General features: G+C 37.2%; 13 non-coding genes across 13 annotated transcripts; all 13 read left to right on the forward strand.

The window, feature by feature from the left end:
- Positions 1-11: 11 nt before the first annotated feature.
- LOC148514671 (U6 spliceosomal RNA) lies at positions 12-118 on the forward strand. The gene has a single exon (XR_015879616.1). It is a non-coding gene; the product is annotated as a U6 spliceosomal RNA (small nuclear RNA).
- A 522-nt stretch (positions 119-640) lies between these two features.
- On the forward strand, positions 641-747 carry LOC148514672 (U6 spliceosomal RNA). Its single transcript, XR_015879494.1, has one exon. It is a non-coding gene; the product is annotated as a U6 spliceosomal RNA (small nuclear RNA).
- A 522-nt stretch (positions 748-1,269) lies between these two features.
- LOC148514673 (U6 spliceosomal RNA) lies at positions 1,270-1,376 on the forward strand. The gene has a single exon (XR_015879519.1). It is a non-coding gene; the product is annotated as a U6 spliceosomal RNA (small nuclear RNA).
- A 522-nt stretch (positions 1,377-1,898) lies between these two features.
- LOC148514674 (U6 spliceosomal RNA) lies at positions 1,899-2,005 on the forward strand. Its single transcript, XR_015879495.1, has one exon. It is a non-coding gene; the product is annotated as a U6 spliceosomal RNA (small nuclear RNA).
- Positions 2,006-3,535: 1,530 nt separating this feature from the next.
- On the forward strand, positions 3,536-3,642 carry LOC148514675 (U6 spliceosomal RNA). The gene has a single exon (XR_015879630.1). It is a non-coding gene; the product is annotated as a U6 spliceosomal RNA (small nuclear RNA).
- A 5,464-nt stretch (positions 3,643-9,106) lies between these two features.
- On the forward strand, positions 9,107-9,214 carry LOC148514676 (U6 spliceosomal RNA). The gene has a single exon (XR_015879636.1). It is a non-coding gene; the product is annotated as a U6 spliceosomal RNA (small nuclear RNA).
- A 522-nt stretch (positions 9,215-9,736) lies between these two features.
- Positions 9,737-9,843, forward strand: LOC148514677 (U6 spliceosomal RNA). The gene has a single exon (XR_015879496.1). It is a non-coding gene; the product is annotated as a U6 spliceosomal RNA (small nuclear RNA).
- A 1,531-nt stretch (positions 9,844-11,374) lies between these two features.
- Positions 11,375-11,481, forward strand: LOC148514678 (U6 spliceosomal RNA). Its single transcript, XR_015879497.1, has one exon. It is a non-coding gene; the product is annotated as a U6 spliceosomal RNA (small nuclear RNA).
- Positions 11,482-12,003: 522 nt separating this feature from the next.
- On the forward strand, positions 12,004-12,110 carry LOC148514679 (U6 spliceosomal RNA). The gene has a single exon (XR_015879499.1). It is a non-coding gene; the product is annotated as a U6 spliceosomal RNA (small nuclear RNA).
- A 522-nt stretch (positions 12,111-12,632) lies between these two features.
- Positions 12,633-12,739, forward strand: LOC148514680 (U6 spliceosomal RNA). Its single transcript, XR_015879500.1, has one exon. It is a non-coding gene; the product is annotated as a U6 spliceosomal RNA (small nuclear RNA).
- A 1,531-nt stretch (positions 12,740-14,270) lies between these two features.
- On the forward strand, positions 14,271-14,377 carry LOC148514681 (U6 spliceosomal RNA). The gene has a single exon (XR_015879501.1). It is a non-coding gene; the product is annotated as a U6 spliceosomal RNA (small nuclear RNA).
- A 522-nt stretch (positions 14,378-14,899) lies between these two features.
- Positions 14,900-15,006, forward strand: LOC148514682 (U6 spliceosomal RNA). The gene has a single exon (XR_015879502.1). It is a non-coding gene; the product is annotated as a U6 spliceosomal RNA (small nuclear RNA).
- A 522-nt stretch (positions 15,007-15,528) lies between these two features.
- LOC148514683 (U6 spliceosomal RNA) lies at positions 15,529-15,635 on the forward strand. The gene has a single exon (XR_015879503.1). It is a non-coding gene; the product is annotated as a U6 spliceosomal RNA (small nuclear RNA).
- The last annotated feature ends 1,331 nt before the right edge of the window (positions 15,636-16,966 follow it).

Raw genomic sequence — 16,966 nt, forward strand, 5'->3', positions numbered from 1 at the left:
GCTTTTGGAATGTGCTTGCTTCGGCAGCACATATACTAAAATTGGAACGACACAGAGAAGATTAGCATGGCCCCTGCGCAAGGATGACACGCAAATTCGTGAAGCGTTCCATATTTTAGGTATATAGCTCTGGACAAATTAATTCGATTCCACTTAAGATACCTGCAGATAAAAAGTCAAGAAATTTTGCAAGCAAAGAACAAATCGACCAACTTTTTTATGACAAAATCAGTTCGACATGACATATCATTTTCAAATTCAATTCTTGTCTAAATTGTGCAGGTTGTCTCAGTACTTCTATTAAGTCTTAGAAAACTATTTTGCCATTTTCCATTCCTACTTCACTTGTTCTGTACTTAGGAGCAATTTTAATCTTGTACAGCCTATGGTTCCAAAAGAAATGAACCTCCACATGCTAATTTGCATAATTTATTTGACTGTGGTACGTATAGAAATTGGTGGCCTTTCCTTAATGGGATATTGAATTTTTTGCCAGTAAGTAGCTCTATCTTGTTTATTGTAAAGTGTTCTCCAGTCTTTGAAACCCCATCTGAATTTAACTTCCATCTTTTACTCTCCCTAAGATCAATCTTGAGGCACATGGTGGGGTATATATATCTTAGGACTTTGCTTTTGGAATGTGCTTGCTTCGGCAGCACATATACTAAAATTGGAACGATACAGAGAAGATTAGCATGGCCCCTGCGCAAGGATGACACGCAAATTCGTGAAGCGTTCCATATTTTAGGTATATAGCTCTGGACAAATTAATTCGATTCTACTTAAGATACCTGCAGATAAAAAGTCAAGAAATTTTGCAAGCAAAGAACAAATCGACCAACTTTTTTATGACAAAATCAGTTCGACATGACATATCATTTTCAAATTCAATTCTTGTCTAAATTGTGCAGGTTGTCTCAGTACTTCTATTAAGTCTTAGAAAACTATTTTGCCATTTTCCATTCCTACTTCACTTGTTCTGTACTTAGGAGCAATTTTAATCTTGTACAGCCTATGGTTCCAAAAGAAATGAACCTCCACATGCTAATTTGCATAATTTATTTGACTGTGGTACGTATAGAAATTGGTGGCCTTTCCTTAATGGGATATTGAATTTTTTGCCAGTAAGTAGCTCTATCTTGTTTATTGTAAAGTGTTCTCCAGTCTTTGAAACCCCATCTGAATTTAACTTCCATCTTTTACTCTCCCTAAGATCAATCTTGAGGCACATGGTGGGGTATATATATCTTAGGACTTTGCTTTTGGAATGTGCTTGCTTCGGCAGCACATATACTAAAATTGGAACGATACAGAGAAGATTAGCATGGCCCCTGCGCAAGGATGACACGCAAATTCGTGAAGCATTCCATATTTTAGGTATATAGCTCTGGACAAATTAATCCGATTCCACTTAAGATACCTGCAGATAAAAAGTCAAGAAATTTTGCAAGCAAAGAACAAATCGACCAACTTTTTTATGACAAAATCAGTTCGACATGACATATCATTTTCAAATTCAATTCTTGTCTAAATTGTGCAGGTTGTCTCAGTACTTCTATTAAGTCTTAGAAAACTATTTTAACATTTTCCATTCCTACTTCACTTGTTCTGTACTTAGGAGCAATTTTAATCTTGTACAGCCTATGGTTCCAAAAGAAATGAACCTCCACATGCTAATTTGCATAATTTATTTGACTGTGGTACGTATAGAAATTGGTGGCCTTTCCTTAATGGGATATTGAATTTTTTGCCAGTAAGTAGCTCTATCTTGTTTATTGTAAAGTGTTCTCCAGTCTTTGAAACCCCATCTGAATTTAACTTCCATCTTTTACTCTCCCTAAGATCAATCTTGAGGCACATGGTGGGGTATATATATCTTAGGACTTTGCTTTTGGAATGTGCTTGCTTCGGCAGCACATATACTAAAATTGGAACGATACAGAGAAGATTAGCATGGCCCCTGCGCAAGGATGACACGCAAATTCGTGAAGCGTTCCATATTTTAGGTATATAGCTCTGGACAAATTAATTCTTTTCCACTTAATGATACCTGCAGATAAAAAGGTAAGAAGTTTTGCAAGCAAAGAACAAATCGACCAACTCTTGTATGATGTCATCAGTTAGACATGACTTATCATTGTGTGAATTGTGCAGACTGCCTCAGTTATATTTAAACTTAGAAAATTATTTAGCCACCTTCAATTCTTATTGAACTTGCAGGGGTGTATCTATTGGTCGAAGCGGAAACGTAAGGGACAGGTGCCCCCTCCAAGTCACTCCAGGCCTGAAGGCATGAATATGCACTGCTGCACCCAATAGGTTCTGCTTGGTACAGTGGAAAAATCTATCTTTCTTTATCCAATACCTATTCATAACTCTAGACAATTGTACAGTACAAAACCACAATCTCCAGCAAATCAAATCTGCTATTATATAATTATTGAAGCCCATGGTGCATGCTGCAATCACCTAATTTGCTTAATGCATGAGATTTAAGACCCTTTCCACAAAGAACAAATGCCTAGCTTCTCCCCCTACACATAATGTTCTATCAAGAAACTCCCCAAGCACCCATGAATATACTAGACTTCTAAAACTTCTTTTTTTAACTCTGTTCCACAAAAATAAGAACTGAACACATAATGTATTAAATGCCAAACCAAGGAGCCATTCACAACACATAAGCACCTCTAACAGAATGTACAAATATAAAAATAAAATGTTAGGGCTAGTTTAAATCATATACCAATACAATTAGGGAGACCAAGTTGTGGCTTCAAAATATAAATATATTATAATATATAATACTTACCATATGCTATTCATCTGTATTTTTTACTTTTATTGTTAATTGAGCCAAAAGATAGTGCACACAATACTTAATTTACAATCTTAAAGTTTAGCAGTTACATAATTTGCATATATCCAAATTTGTTTAGCAACAAATACATTTTAAGTGTAAACTATGTCATTTTTGACCTTTTTGCCCACTTATTTGACATTAACCGATTACATAAATGGTGATTAGCATATGATTAGTATTATAAACTAAAAACATTTAGAAGTAAAATTCTTTAGTCTCCCTAAACTAAATGCTATAAACTATAAAGTTATAAAAAAGAATGGTTATTTAATGGGCAGTAAATGTTTTTTTGGCTGGAGATTTTGCTGATGTCTGGAAACCTGGCTGCTTAGATGCACAGGGGTGCCTGGCAAAGAGCACCCATTTTTGTCAAGTGCCATCCTAGCCAAAGAATGCAAAGAAGCAATTTTAGCCTAGTACAGTCTATGGTTTTGAAGAAATGAACCTCTACATGCCAATTTTCATAATTTGTTTCACTGTGATATGTATGGAAATCGATGGCTATTCCTTAATGGGATATTGAATTTTTTTGCCAGTTAGCAGCTCTATCTTGTTAATGTTCTCCAGTTTATAAAACCCTATTTAAATTTTACTTCCAACTTTCACTCTCCCTAAGATCAATCTTGAGGCACATGGTGGGGTATATAACTCTTAGGACTTTGCTTTTGGAATGTGCTTGCTTCGGCAGCACATATACTAAAATTGGAATGATACAGAGAAGATTAGCATGGCTCCTGCGCAAGGATGACACGCAAATTCGTGAAGCGTTCCATATTTTAGGTATATAGCTCTGGACAAATTAATTCGATTCCACTTAAGATACCTGCAGATAAAAAGTCAAGAAATTTTGCAAGCAAAGAACAAATCGACCAACTTTTTTATGACAAAATCAGTTCGACATGGTCTTCTTCCACATGTTACATGGCTTCTTTTGTATGTCATGTAGCAGGATGTGATCCTCGGCCATTTTGGCTAGGACCAGGTGTGGTGTAATTGCTGCATCTGGTCTGGTTGGAAGGAATCAGGGTCTCCTTGCTAGGGGATCCTGGGACGTTGATTTGTGATTGCCTACTGCTGTTTGGTGTCCTTGAGGCTGCCAGGATGTCTGGATTGAAGAATACCATTCGCTTTAAATATGCTGAGGAGGTTACTGGTCAAAGAAGAACCCTGCGTACTTTATGGGACAGAATTTTGGTTGGTCTGGCTGGGGTAAGTAAGGAGGAGATTTACTGTATTCAAGAGTTTCCTTCAACTGGGATTTATGATGTGACTTTTTGCCATCCTGAGAACTGCCTGAATGCATTTGAGAGGGTTAAAACCTTTGCAAAAGACCCTTTATTACATGGAATTGAGGTGTTGCCTTTATTTATGGGAGCAGAGAGGCCATTAACGGTGCACATGTACAACCCTTTTGTGGAGCCAGACATTATTAGAGCTTTTCTGTCCAGGTATTACTCTTCAGTTCGTGGAGGAATTCGCCTAGAAAATTATGTCGGCATATTTAACGGCAAGACTAAATTTTGGGTACGCTTGAGACTGGACCCCAGTGGCATTGGTGGAGTTATGCACCCTCCTGGGAACTTTAATATTGGAGGAGCTAGAGGGTACTTGTTTTATCCTGACCAGCCTTTTTTTTGCAGGAGTTGCTTTAAGTATGGCCATACTAAGGAAAATTGCAGTGTGGGAAAATGTTGCAGAAACTGTGGTTTGCCTGGGCATGAAGCTGCAGAATGTCCTCAGGCACGAAAGTGTGACATATGTGGGGATACTGGTCATGTTATGAGGAGCTGCCCTAAAGGGCCTGAGGAAATGGCTAAGGATACGAGAAGGCTGCATGAACAGCTTAATGTACCATCACATTCTGGGAGTGGAATAGTTAACAGGAGTGAGAGTAATGCTGAAACACCTGCTGTTAATGAGGCTGAGCTGCTGGAACAGGAGAGGCAGTTTAAGTTTAAAGTGGAGATGGTGGAAAGATATGGGTTTAAGACTGTGTGGGAGGCTGAGAAAGGCAATGTGCCTGCTTCAGTTGTTGGACAAGTTGTCTCCCCTGTTTCACAAGTCAGTTCCTCCCCTCCTGCTTTGAGTGGCACTGCTAACATAGCAGAGTTTCCAGACACCTCAGCAAGTCCTTCTGATAGCAATGCTACAGCATCCTTGCAATGTCATTGGAGTGAATCCGAATCTGATTTTGACACCGTGTCTGGTTGTGGAAGTAGTCCTGCAACTGTTAGGAGTTCAGACGATCTGGATGGTTTTACCTCTGTAAATAGGAATCGTGGAGTAGCGACTGGTAGCGCTTTAAAGCGCCCACGGCTGGATGTGAAGGTTGCAGTAACTACAAGTAATCGTTTTGATGGCCTGCCAGTAGAAGAGGGTGATATGGAGGTAGCCAGCCAGGAGGTGGTGGTGATGGCTGGTCAGCCTATCTCAGATATTGGCATGCAGTCTGCTGGGTGTTTGCCTGGCACAGTTGATGCTACAGTCCCTATGGAAGCTACTGATCAGCCTGCTCAGTGTATTCAGACTGAGGGTGGTGTGCAGGGGGATTCACCTGCTCAGCCTTTTTTGAGCACTGGTGATGTTGAATCCTTTATTGATGTATGTAGTGGGAAATGAATGTTGGCAATGTAGTCATGATGTAATGTGCTGCTTTCTTATAATTTGCCTGGCACGATGTCTATATCTATAATTTCCCAAAATGTAAGGGTATTTAAGTCCAATGCCAGGAGAGCCGCAATTTTGGAAGATATTAGGGCTAAAGGGGGGGATTTAATTTGTTTACAGGAGTGTGGCATATGTGAAGCTCCTAAACAAGATGAATGGCCACATGGTGCTGCAATATGGTCTGGTTCTGCATTAAATAGAAATGATGGCGTGGGGGTATTAGCCCAGAGTAGGGAGATTTCCTTTGAATCCTATGTCATTATTGAGCAGGGTCGTTGCATTTTGGTTCATATTTGTTTTAGAGGGATTAAATTAAGGGTCATTAATGTTTATGCGCCAGTTAATTTGACTGAGCGCAAAGAGTTGTTTGAAAAGATTGTATATTTTTTACCAGGTAAAACACCTGTTATTTTGATTGGTGACATGAATTGTATAATTGAGGTGCAGGGGAGGCAGAGCGTTTGTACGAGTAAGGTGGATGTGACTGGTAATATGTTAAAAAGAATGATTGTGGATTTTGATTTAGTGGATGCTGCAAGTGTGTGTACTGGTGGTAAGCCATTATTTACTTATAAGGCTGATAGAGGAATGATTGAGTCTCGTTTGGATTACGTTTTTGTTACTAAAGTTTTGAAGTGTGTTAGTTTTGTGCAAGTGAGTGTGTCTTACTCTGATCATGAGTGTCTGATATGTAAGGTAGAATGTAAGAATGGTGTGAGGCATGGGAAAGGTGTGTGGAAGCTGAATGTACGGTTGCTTGAAGATGACCAAGTTAGAAAACATTTCTTTAAAAATTATGCTAAATGGCAGATGTGTAAAAGTGAGTTTGTGAATGTGCTTGATTGGTGGGAATGGGTGAAGATGAAAGTGGGTGTGTTTTTCAGAAGAAGTGGCCATATTGTGGCTCGGCGCAAGCGTAATAGGTATGAATGGTTGAATAAGAGATTGTGGTTTTTGTATAGGATGAGAGAAATGGGGCAAGAGGTTGCAGATGATATTAAGGCAGTGAGGTTTGAGGTGAATAAGATGTTGGAGGAGAGGGGTAGACAGATTATATATAGTGCGAAAGTTGAACATATGGAGAAGGATGAAAGATGTAGCAGGTTTTTTTTCAAAAAGATATGTGGAGGGTCTAAGGCTATGGATGTGGTATTGGATGATCGTGGTATGGAAGTGGGTGCGGAAGATGTTATGTTTGAGGTTGAGAAATTTTATAAGAAATTGTATGAATGGAAGGTGGGTGATGGAGATATGCAGAGTGAGGTGTTGAGTGCTGTTAGTGAAAAAGTCAATATGGGTGATTGTGATTTATTATTGAATGATATGTCTGAGGATGAGGTGAAAGATGTATTGAAGAGCATGGGGAGGAATAAATCTCCTGGTAAGGATGGTTTGCCTGTTGAATTTTATATGAGTATGTGGGATGTTGTGAAAGTTGATTTGGTTGAAGTCATGCGTTATATTTTTGTGAATGGCCAGATGAATGATTCTATGAAAGAAGGTGTGGTTGTTTTAATTCATAAAAAAGGTGATAGGCGGTGTTTGGCAAATTGGAGGCCTATTACACTATTGAACTCCGATTATAAGTTGTTTGCAAAGCTGATAGCATGTCGTATGAGAGTGGTTATTAGTCAGGTGATTGGTGAGGAGCAGGTATGTGCGGTCCCAGGACGTCGTATGCATGATAATTTAATGTTGTTGCGTGATATGATAGGTGATTGTCTAGTAAGAAAGCAGAAGATGTATGTGATGGCGCTTGATTTCGAAAAAGCATATGATAGAGTGTCTCATGTATTTATGTTTAATGTTCTGGTGCGGATGGGTTTTCCTGGGGAGTTTGTGAATAAGATTAGATGTTTGTATGCAGGTGCTTGTAGTAGATTGTTGGTGAATGGGTATTTGAGTGAGCATGTTAGTATTGAGTCTGGGGTACGTCAGGGTTGTCCTTTGTCTCCTATTATGTTCATTTGTGTGCTTGAGCCTTTGTTATGTATGTTGCGTAGGGATAAGGTTGTTAGAGGTTTTTTGGTGCCTGGAAGTAATGGGAGATGTGTGAAAACACTAGCTTATATGGATGATGTGGTTGTTGTGGGTGGAAGTAAGGTTACTTTGGACAGAGCAAAATTATTAATACAGTTGTTTTGTGGGGCATCTGCCTTTAAGGTTAATTGGGACAAGTCCAAAGTGAAAGGGTTTGGGGACAGTAGTGTGAGGGATAGTCAGATGGAGTGTGTGTCAGGTGGGATAAAGGTGTTAGGGGTTATTTTTGATGAGTGTCTGAATGGTAAGGAAAGTTGGGATGAAGTAGGGAGGAAAGTGGCTAAAAAGCTTAACTTTTGGAATTTAAGAAAATTGACTATGTTTGGGAAGGTTCTAATTATTAAAGCAGTGGTGTTACCTATGTTATTGCATATTGCAAATGTGTTTCCGCCAGGTTCCCGGGGTGTGAGGAAGATTAATAGAATGCTGTTTCTTTTCTTTTGGGGATGTAAGATGGAGCGTCTGAAACGTGAACATGTGATGAAAGAGTGGCAGAATGGAGGTATGAGGTTTCCAAATTTAGAAGTGTATTTTGGGTTGAATTATATTGCTCAAGTTTTGAGATTGATGGAGATTGATAGTAAGGCTGCTTATATGATGAAATATATGGCTGGTTGGATGATGTGTGGCTTGAAGTGGCGTGTCAGGGAAAATGCAGTGCCAATGGCGTTTAGAGTGTGTAATTGGTATAGTGTGATTGAAGTGTTTGTGAGGAAATTTGATTTATTAGGGGTGAGTGTGAAGGACTTCAGAGAAAGGAAGAATGTTATTAAAATGTTGAAGGGGCGTGAGGAGGTTTGTCTTATTGATGGTTTGACTTCCACAGATAGTGTGAGAACATGGAAGATGATTAATGTGAGTGGTTTGAATAATAGACAGAGGGAGGTGGTATGGATGAAGCTTCATGGTGTGTTGTCTGTGAGACAAGTGCTGTTGAAAAGACATTTGGTTTTGTCAGAAGAGTGTCCACGGGAAGGGTGTAGAGGTTTTGAGAGTGTGATCCATTTGTTTTGGAATTGTTCATATGCACAGCGTGTGTGGAAGGATTTGGGTGGTTTGATAAAAGAGTTGTCTGGGATTCAGGTGATGTCATGGAAGGTGGCTATGTTTGGGCTGGGTGCGTGTGGTAGTGTGAATGAAAGGTTGCTGTGGCTAATTATGGTATGTGTTTCGGAAGTTTTGTGGGATGTTAGGAATATTTATGTGTTTAGACGAGATGATATTGATGCAAGGGAATGTATTCATATGATACTGGGGAAACTTTACACATGTTATATGTGGGATAAGCATGCTGGTGGGGGGGAGGATGCAGAGGGGTTGTGGAAACATAGGAAATGGAAAGAAATTGTTTGTTTAAGTTAGCTGGGGTGGGAGGAGTGCTAGTGTTTTAGGGATGATTTTTTTTGTAGTATGTTTATAATTTGTTTAAGGGGTGGTGTTATTTCAGTGATAGTACTTATTGGTGTTTTTGTTATTAATAAGTTTTGTGGAAAGGATCTATGTCTTTGTTTGTTGTTTTTTTTTCTGGTAAGTTAATATGATGTACAGTAATTAAAAAAAAAAAAAAAAAAAAAAAAACAGAGAAGATTAGCATGGCCCCTGCGCAAGGATGACACGCAAATTCGTGAAGCGTTCCATATTTTAGGTATATAGCTCTGGACAAATTAATCCGATTCCACTTAAGATACCTGCAGATAAAAAGTCAAGAAATTTTGCAAGCAAAGAACAAATCGACCAACTTTTTTATGACAAAATCAGTTCGACATGACATATCATTTTCAAATTCAATTCTTGTCTAAATTGTGCAGGTTGTCTCAGTACTTCTATTAAGTCTTAGAAAACTATTTTAACATTTTCCATTCCTACTTCACTTGTTCTGTACTTAGGAGCAATTTTAATCTTGTACAGCCTATGGTTCCAAAAGAAATGAACCTCCACATGCTAATTTGCATAATTTATTTGACTGTGGTACGTATAGAAATTGGTGGCCTTTCCTTAATGGGATATTGAATTTTTTGCCAGTAAGTAGCTCTATCTTGTTTATTGTAAAGTGTTCTCCAGTCTTTGAAACCCCATCTGAATTTAACTTCCATCTTTTACTCTCCCTAAGATCAATCTTGAGGCACATGGTGGGGTATATATATCTTAGGACTTTGCTTTTGGAATGTGCTTGCTTCGGCAGCACATATACTAAAATTGGAACGATACAGAGAAGATTAGCATGGCCCCTGCGCAAGGATGACACGCAAATTCGTGAAGCGTTCCATATTTTAGGTATATAGCTCTGGACAAATTAATTCTTTTCCACTTAATGATACCTGCAGATAAAAAGGTAAGAAGTTTTGCAAGCAAAGAACAAATCGACCAACTCTTGTATGATGTCATCAGTTAGACATGACTTATCATTGTGTGAATTGTGCAGACTGCCTCAGTTATATTTAAACTTAGAAAATTATTTAGCCACCTTCAATTCTTATTGAACTTGCAGGGGTGTATCTATTGGTCGAAGCGGAAACGTAAGGGACAGGTGCCCCCTCCAAGTCACTCCAGGCCTGAAGGCATGAATATGCACTGCTGCACCCAATAGGTTCTGCTTGGTACAGTGGAAAAATCTATCTTTCTTTATCCAATACCTATTCATAACTCTAGACAATTGTACAGTACAAAACCACAATCTCCAGCAAATCAAATCTGCTATTATATAATTATTGAAGCCCATGGTGCATGCTGCAATCACCTAATTTGCTTAATGCATGAGATTTAAGACCCTTTCCACAAAGAACAAATGCCTAGCTTCTCCCCCTACACATAATGTTCTATCAAGAAACTCCCCAAGCACCCATGAATATACTAGACTTCTAAAAATTCTTTTTTTAACTCTGTTCCACAAAAATAAGAACTGAACACATAATGTATTAGATGCCAAACCAAGGAGCCATTCACAACACATAAGCACCTCTAACAGAATGTACAAATATAAAAATAAAATGTTAGGGCTAGTTTAAATCATATACCAATACAATTAGGGAGACCAAGTTGTGGCTTCAAAATATATATATATTATTAATTTATAATACTTACCATATGCTATTCATCTGTATTTTTTACTTTTATTGTTAATTGAGCCAAAAGATAGTGCACACAATACTTAATTTACAATCTTAAAGTTTAGCAGTTACATAATTTGCATATATCCAAATTTGTTTAGCAACAAATACATTTTAAGTGTAAACTATGTCATTTTTGACCTTTTTGCCCACTTATTTGACATTAACCGATTACATAAATGGTGATTAGCATATGATTAGTATTATAAACTAAAAACATTTAGAAGTAAAATTCTTTAGTCTCCCTAAACTAAATGCTATAAACTATAAAGTTATAAAAAAGAATGGTTATTTAATGGGCAGTAAATGTTTTTTTGGCTGGAGATTTTGCTGATGTCTGGAAACCTGGCTGCTTAGATGCACAGGGGTGCCTGGCAAAGAGCACCCATTTTTGTCAAGTGCCATCCTAGCCAAAGAATGCAAAGAAGCAATTTTAGCCTAGTACAGTCTATGGTTTTGAAGAAATGAACCTCTACATGCCAATTTTCATAATTTGTTTCACTGTGATATGTATGGAAATCGATGGCTATTCCTTAATGGGATATTGAATTTTTTTGCCAGTTAGCAGCTCTATCTTGTTAATGTTCTCCAGTTTATAAAACCCTATTTAAATTTTACTTCCAACTTTCACTCTCCCTAAGATCAATCTTGAGGCACATGGTGGGGTATATAACTCTTAGGACTTTGCTTTTGGAATGTGCTTGCTTCGGCAGCACATATACTAAAATTGGAACGATACAGAGAAGATTAGCATGGCCCCTGCGCAAGGATGACACGCAAATTCGTGAAGCGTTCCATATTTTAGGTATATAGCTCTGGACAAATTAATTCGATTCCACTTAAGATACCTGCAGATAAAAAGTCAAGAAATTTTGCAAGCAAAGAACAAATCGACCAACTTTTTTATGACAAAATCAGTTCGACATGACATATCATTTTCAAATTCAATTCTTGTCTAAATTGTGCAGGTTGTCTCAGTACTTCTATTAAGTCTTAGAAAACTATTTTGCCATTTTCCATTCCTACTTCACTTGTTCTGTACTTAGGAGCAATTTTAATCTTGTACAGCCTATGGTTCCAAAAGAAATGAACCTCCACATGCTAATTTGCATAATTTATTTGACTGTGGTACGTATAGAAATTGGTGGCCTTTCCTTAATGGGATATTGAATTTTTTGCCAGTAAGTAGCTCTATCTTGTTTATTGTAAAGTGTTCTCCAGTCTTTGAAACCCCATCTGAATTTAACTTCCATCTTTTACTCTCCCTAAGATCAATCTTGAGGCACATGGTGGGGTATATATATCTTAGGACTTTGCTTTTGGAATGTGCTTGCTTCGGCAGCACATATACTAAAATTGGAACGATACAGAGAAGATTAGCATGGCCCCTGCGCAAGGATGACACGCAAATTCGTGAAGCGTTCCATATTTTAGGTATATAGCTCTGGACAAATTAATCCGATTCCACTTAAGATACCTGCAGATAAAAAGTCAAGAAATTTTGCAAGCAAAGAACAAATCGACCAACTTTTTTATGACAAAATCAGTTCGACATGACATATCATTTTCAAATTCAATTCTTGTCTAAATTGTGCAGGTTGTCTCAGTACTTCTATTAAGTCTTAGAAAACTATTTTAACATTTTCCATTCCTACTTCACTTGTTCTGTACTTAGGAGCAATTTTAATCTTGTACAGCCTATGGTTCCAAAAGAAATGAACCTCCACATGCTAATTTGCATAATTTATTTGACTGTGGTACGTATAGAAATTGGTGGCCTTTCCTTAATGGGATATTGAATTTTTTGCCAGTAAGTAGCTCTATCTTGTTTATTGTAAAGTGTTCTCCAGTCTTTGAAACCCCATCTGAATTTAACTTCCATCTTTTACTCTCCCTAAGATCAATCTTGAGGCACATGGTGGGGTATATATATCTTAGGACTTTGCTTTTGGAATGTGCTTGCTTCGGCAGCACATATACTAAAATTGGAACGATACAGAGAAGATTAGCATGGCCCCTGCGCAAGGATGACACGCAAATTCGTGAAGCGTTCCATATTTTAGGTATATAGCTCTGGACAAATTAATTCTTTTCCACTTAATGATACCTGCAGATAAAAAGGTAAGAAGTTTTGCAAGCAAAGAACAAATCGACCAACTCTTGTATGATGTCATCAGTTAGACATGACTTATCATTGTGTGAATTGTGCAGACTGCCTCAGTTATATTTAAACTTAGAAAATTATTTAGCCACCTTCAATTCTTATTGAACTTGCAGGGGTGTATCTATTGGTCGAAGCGGAAACGTAAGGGACAGGTGCCCCCTCCAAGTCACTCCAGGCCTGAAGGCATGAATATGCACTGCTGCACCCAATAGGTTCTGCTTGGTACAGTGGAAAAATCTATCTTTCTTTATCCAATACCTATTCATAACTCTAGACAATTGTACAGTACAAAACCACAATCTCCAGCAAATCAAATCTGCTATTATATAATTATTGAAGCCCATGGTGCATGCTGCAATCACCTAATTTGCTTAATGCATGAGATTTAAGACCCTTTCCACAAAGAACAAATGCCTAGCTTCTCCCCCTACACATAATGTTCTATCAAGAAACTCCCCAAGCACCCATGAATATACTAGACTTCTAAAAATTCTTTTTTTAACTCTGTTCCACAAAAATAAGAACTGAACACATAATGTATTAGATGCCAAACCAAGGAGCCATTCACAACACATAAGCACCTCTAACAGAATGTACAAATATAAAAATAAAATGTTAGGGCTAGTTTAAATCATATACCAATACAATTAGGGAGACCAAGTTGTGGCTTCAAAATATATATATATTATTAATTTATAATACTTACCATATGCTATTCATCTGTATTTTTTACTTTTATTGTTAATTGAGCCAAAAGATAGTGCACACAATACTTAATTTACAATCTTAAAGTTTAGCAGTTACATAATTTGCATATATCCAAATTTGTTTAGCAACAAATACATTTTAAGTGTAAACTATGTCATTTTTGACCTTTTTGCCCACTTATTTGACATTAACCGATTACATAAATGGTGATTAGCATATGATTAGTATTATAAACTAAAAACATTTAGAAGTAAAATTCTTTAGTCTCCCTAAACTAAATGCTATAAACTATAAAGTTATAAAAAAGAATGGTTATTTAATGGGCAGTAAATGTTTTTTTGGCTGGAGATTTTGCTGATGTCTGGAAACCTGGCTGCTTAGATGCACAGGGGTGCCTGGCAAAGAGCACCCATTTTTGTCAAGTGCCATCCTAGCCAAAGAATGCAAAGAAGCAATTTTAGCCTAGTACAGTCTATGGTTTTGAAGAAATGAACCTCTACATGCCAATTTTCATAATTTGTTTCACTGTGATATGTATGGAAATCGATGGCTATTCCTTAATGGGATATTGAATTTTTTTGCCAGTTAGCAGCTCTATCTTGTTAATGTTCTCCAGTTTATAAAACCCTATTTAAATTTTACTTCCAACTTTCACTCTCCCTAAGATCAATCTTGAGGCACATGGTGGGGTATATAACTCTTAGGACTTTGCTTTTGGAATGTGCTTGCTTCGGCAGCACATATACTAAAATTGGAACGATACAGAGAAGATTAGCATGGCCCCTGCGCAAGGATGACACGCAAATTCGTGAAGCGTTCCATATTTTAGGTATATAGCTCTGGACAAATTAATTCGATTCCACTTAAGATACCTGCAGATAAAAAGTCAAGAAATTTTGCAAGCAAAGAACAAATCGACCAACTTTTTTATGACAAAATCAGTTCGACATGACATATCATTTTCAAATTCAATTCTTGTCTAAATTGTGCAGGTTGTCTCAGTACTTCTATTAAGTCTTAGAAAACTATTTTGCCATTTTCCATTCCTACTTCACTTGTTCTGTACTTAGGAGCAATTTTAATCTTGTACAGCCTATGGTTCCAAAAGAAATGAACCTCCACATGCTAATTTGCATAATTTATTTGACTGTGGTACGTATAGAAATTGGTGGCCTTTCCTTAATGGGATATTGAATTTTTTGCCAGTAAGTAGCTCTATCTTGTTTATTGTAAAGTGTTCTCCAGTCTTTGAAACCCCATCTGAATTTAACTTCCATCTTTTACTCTCCCTAAGATCAATCTTGAGGCACATGGTGGGGTATATATATCTTAGGACTTTGCTTTTGGAATGTGCTTGCTTCGGCAGCACATATACTAAAATTGGAACGATACAGAGAAGATTAGCATGGCCCCTGCGCAAGGATGACACGCAAATTCGTGAAGCGTTCCATATTTTAGGTATATAGCTCTGGACAAATTAATCCGATTCCACTTAAGATACCTGCAGATAAAAAGTCAAGAAATTTTGCAAGCAAAGAACAAATCGACCAACTTTTTTATGACAAAATCAGTTCGACATGACATATCATTTTCAAATTCAATTCTTGTCTAAATTGTGCAGGTTGTCTCAGTACTTCTATTAAGTCTTAGAAAACTATTTTAACATTTTCCATTCCTACTTCACTTGTTCTGTACTTAGGAGCAATTTTAATCTTGTACAGCCTATGGTTCCAAAAGAAATGAACCTCCACATGCTAATTTGCATAATTTATTTGACTGTGGTACGTATAGAAATTGGTGGCCTTTCCTTAATGGGATATTGAATTTTTTGCCAGTAAGTAGCTCTATCTTGTTTATTGTAAAGTGTTCTCCAGTCTTTGAAACCCCATCTGAATTTAACTTCCATCTTTTACTCTCCCTAAGATCAATCTTGAGGCACATGGTGGGGTATATATATCTTAGGACTTTGCTTTTGGAATGTGCTTGCTTCGGCAGCACATATACTAAAATTGGAACGATACAGAGAAGATTAGCATGGCCCCTGCGCAAGGATGACACGCAAATTCGTGAAGCGTTCCATATTTTAGGTATATAGCTCTGGACAAATTAATTCTTTTCCACTTAATGATACCTACAGATAAAAAGGTAAGAAGTTTTGCAAGCAAAGAACAAATCGACCAACTCTTGTATGATGTCATCAGTTAGACATGACTTATCATTGTGTGAATTGTGCAGACTGCCTCAGTTATATTTAAACTTAGAAAATTATTTAGCCACCTTCAATTCTTATTGAACTTGCAGGGGTGTATCTATTGGTCGAAGCGGAAACGTAAGGGACAGGTGCCCCCTCCAAGTCACTCCAGGCCTGAAGGCATGAATATGCACTGCTGCACCCAATAGGTTCTGCTTGGTACAGTGGAAAAATCTATCTTTCTTTATCCAATACCTATTCATAACTCTAGACAATTGTACAGTACGAAACCACAATCTCCAGCAAATCAAATCTGCTATTATATAATTATTGAAGCCCATGGTGCATGCTGCAATCACCTAATTTGCTTAATGCATGAGATTTAAGACCCTTTCCACAAAGAACAAATGCCTAGCTTCTCCCCCTACACATAATGTTCTATCAAGAAACTCCCCAAGCACCCATGAATATACTAGACTTCTAAAACTTCTTTTTTTAACTCTGTTCCACAAAAATAAGAACTGAACACATAATGTATTAGATGCCAAACCAAGGAGCCATTCACAACACATAAGCACCTCTAACAGAATGTACAAATATAAAAATAAAATGTTAGGGCTAGTTTAAATCATATACCAATACAATTAGGGAGACCAAGTTGTGGCTTCAAAATATATATATATTATTAATTTATAATACTTACCATATGCTATTCATCTGTATTTTTTACTTTTATTGTTAATTGAGCCAAAAGATAGTGCACACAATACTTAATTTACAATCTTAAAGTTTAGCAGTTACATAATTTGCATATATCCAAATTTGTTTAGCAACAAATACATTTTAAGTGTAAACTATGTCATTTTTGACCTTTTTGCCCACTTATTTGACATTAACCGATTACATAAATGGTGATTAGCATATGATTAGTATTATAAACTAAAAACATTTAGAAGTAAAATTCTTTAGTCTCCCTAAACTAAATGCTATAAACTATAAAGTTATAAAAAAGAATGGTTATTTAATGGGCAGTAAATGTTTTTTTGGCTGGAGATTTTGCTGATGTCTGGAAACCTGGCTGCTTAGATGCACAGGGGTGCCTGGCAAAGAGCACCCATTTTTGTCAAGTGCCATCCTAGCCAAAGAATGCAAAGAAGCAATTTTAGCCTAGTACAGTCTATGGTTTTGAAGAAATGAACCTCTACATGCCAATTTTCATAATTTGT

The sequence above is a fragment of the Taudactylus pleione genome, unplaced genomic scaffold, assembly GCF_031769625.1.
Source record: "Taudactylus pleione unplaced genomic scaffold, aTauple2 ptg000262l, whole genome shotgun sequence".
Taxonomy (NCBI): domain Eukaryota; kingdom Metazoa; phylum Chordata; class Amphibia; order Anura; family Myobatrachidae; genus Taudactylus; species Taudactylus pleione.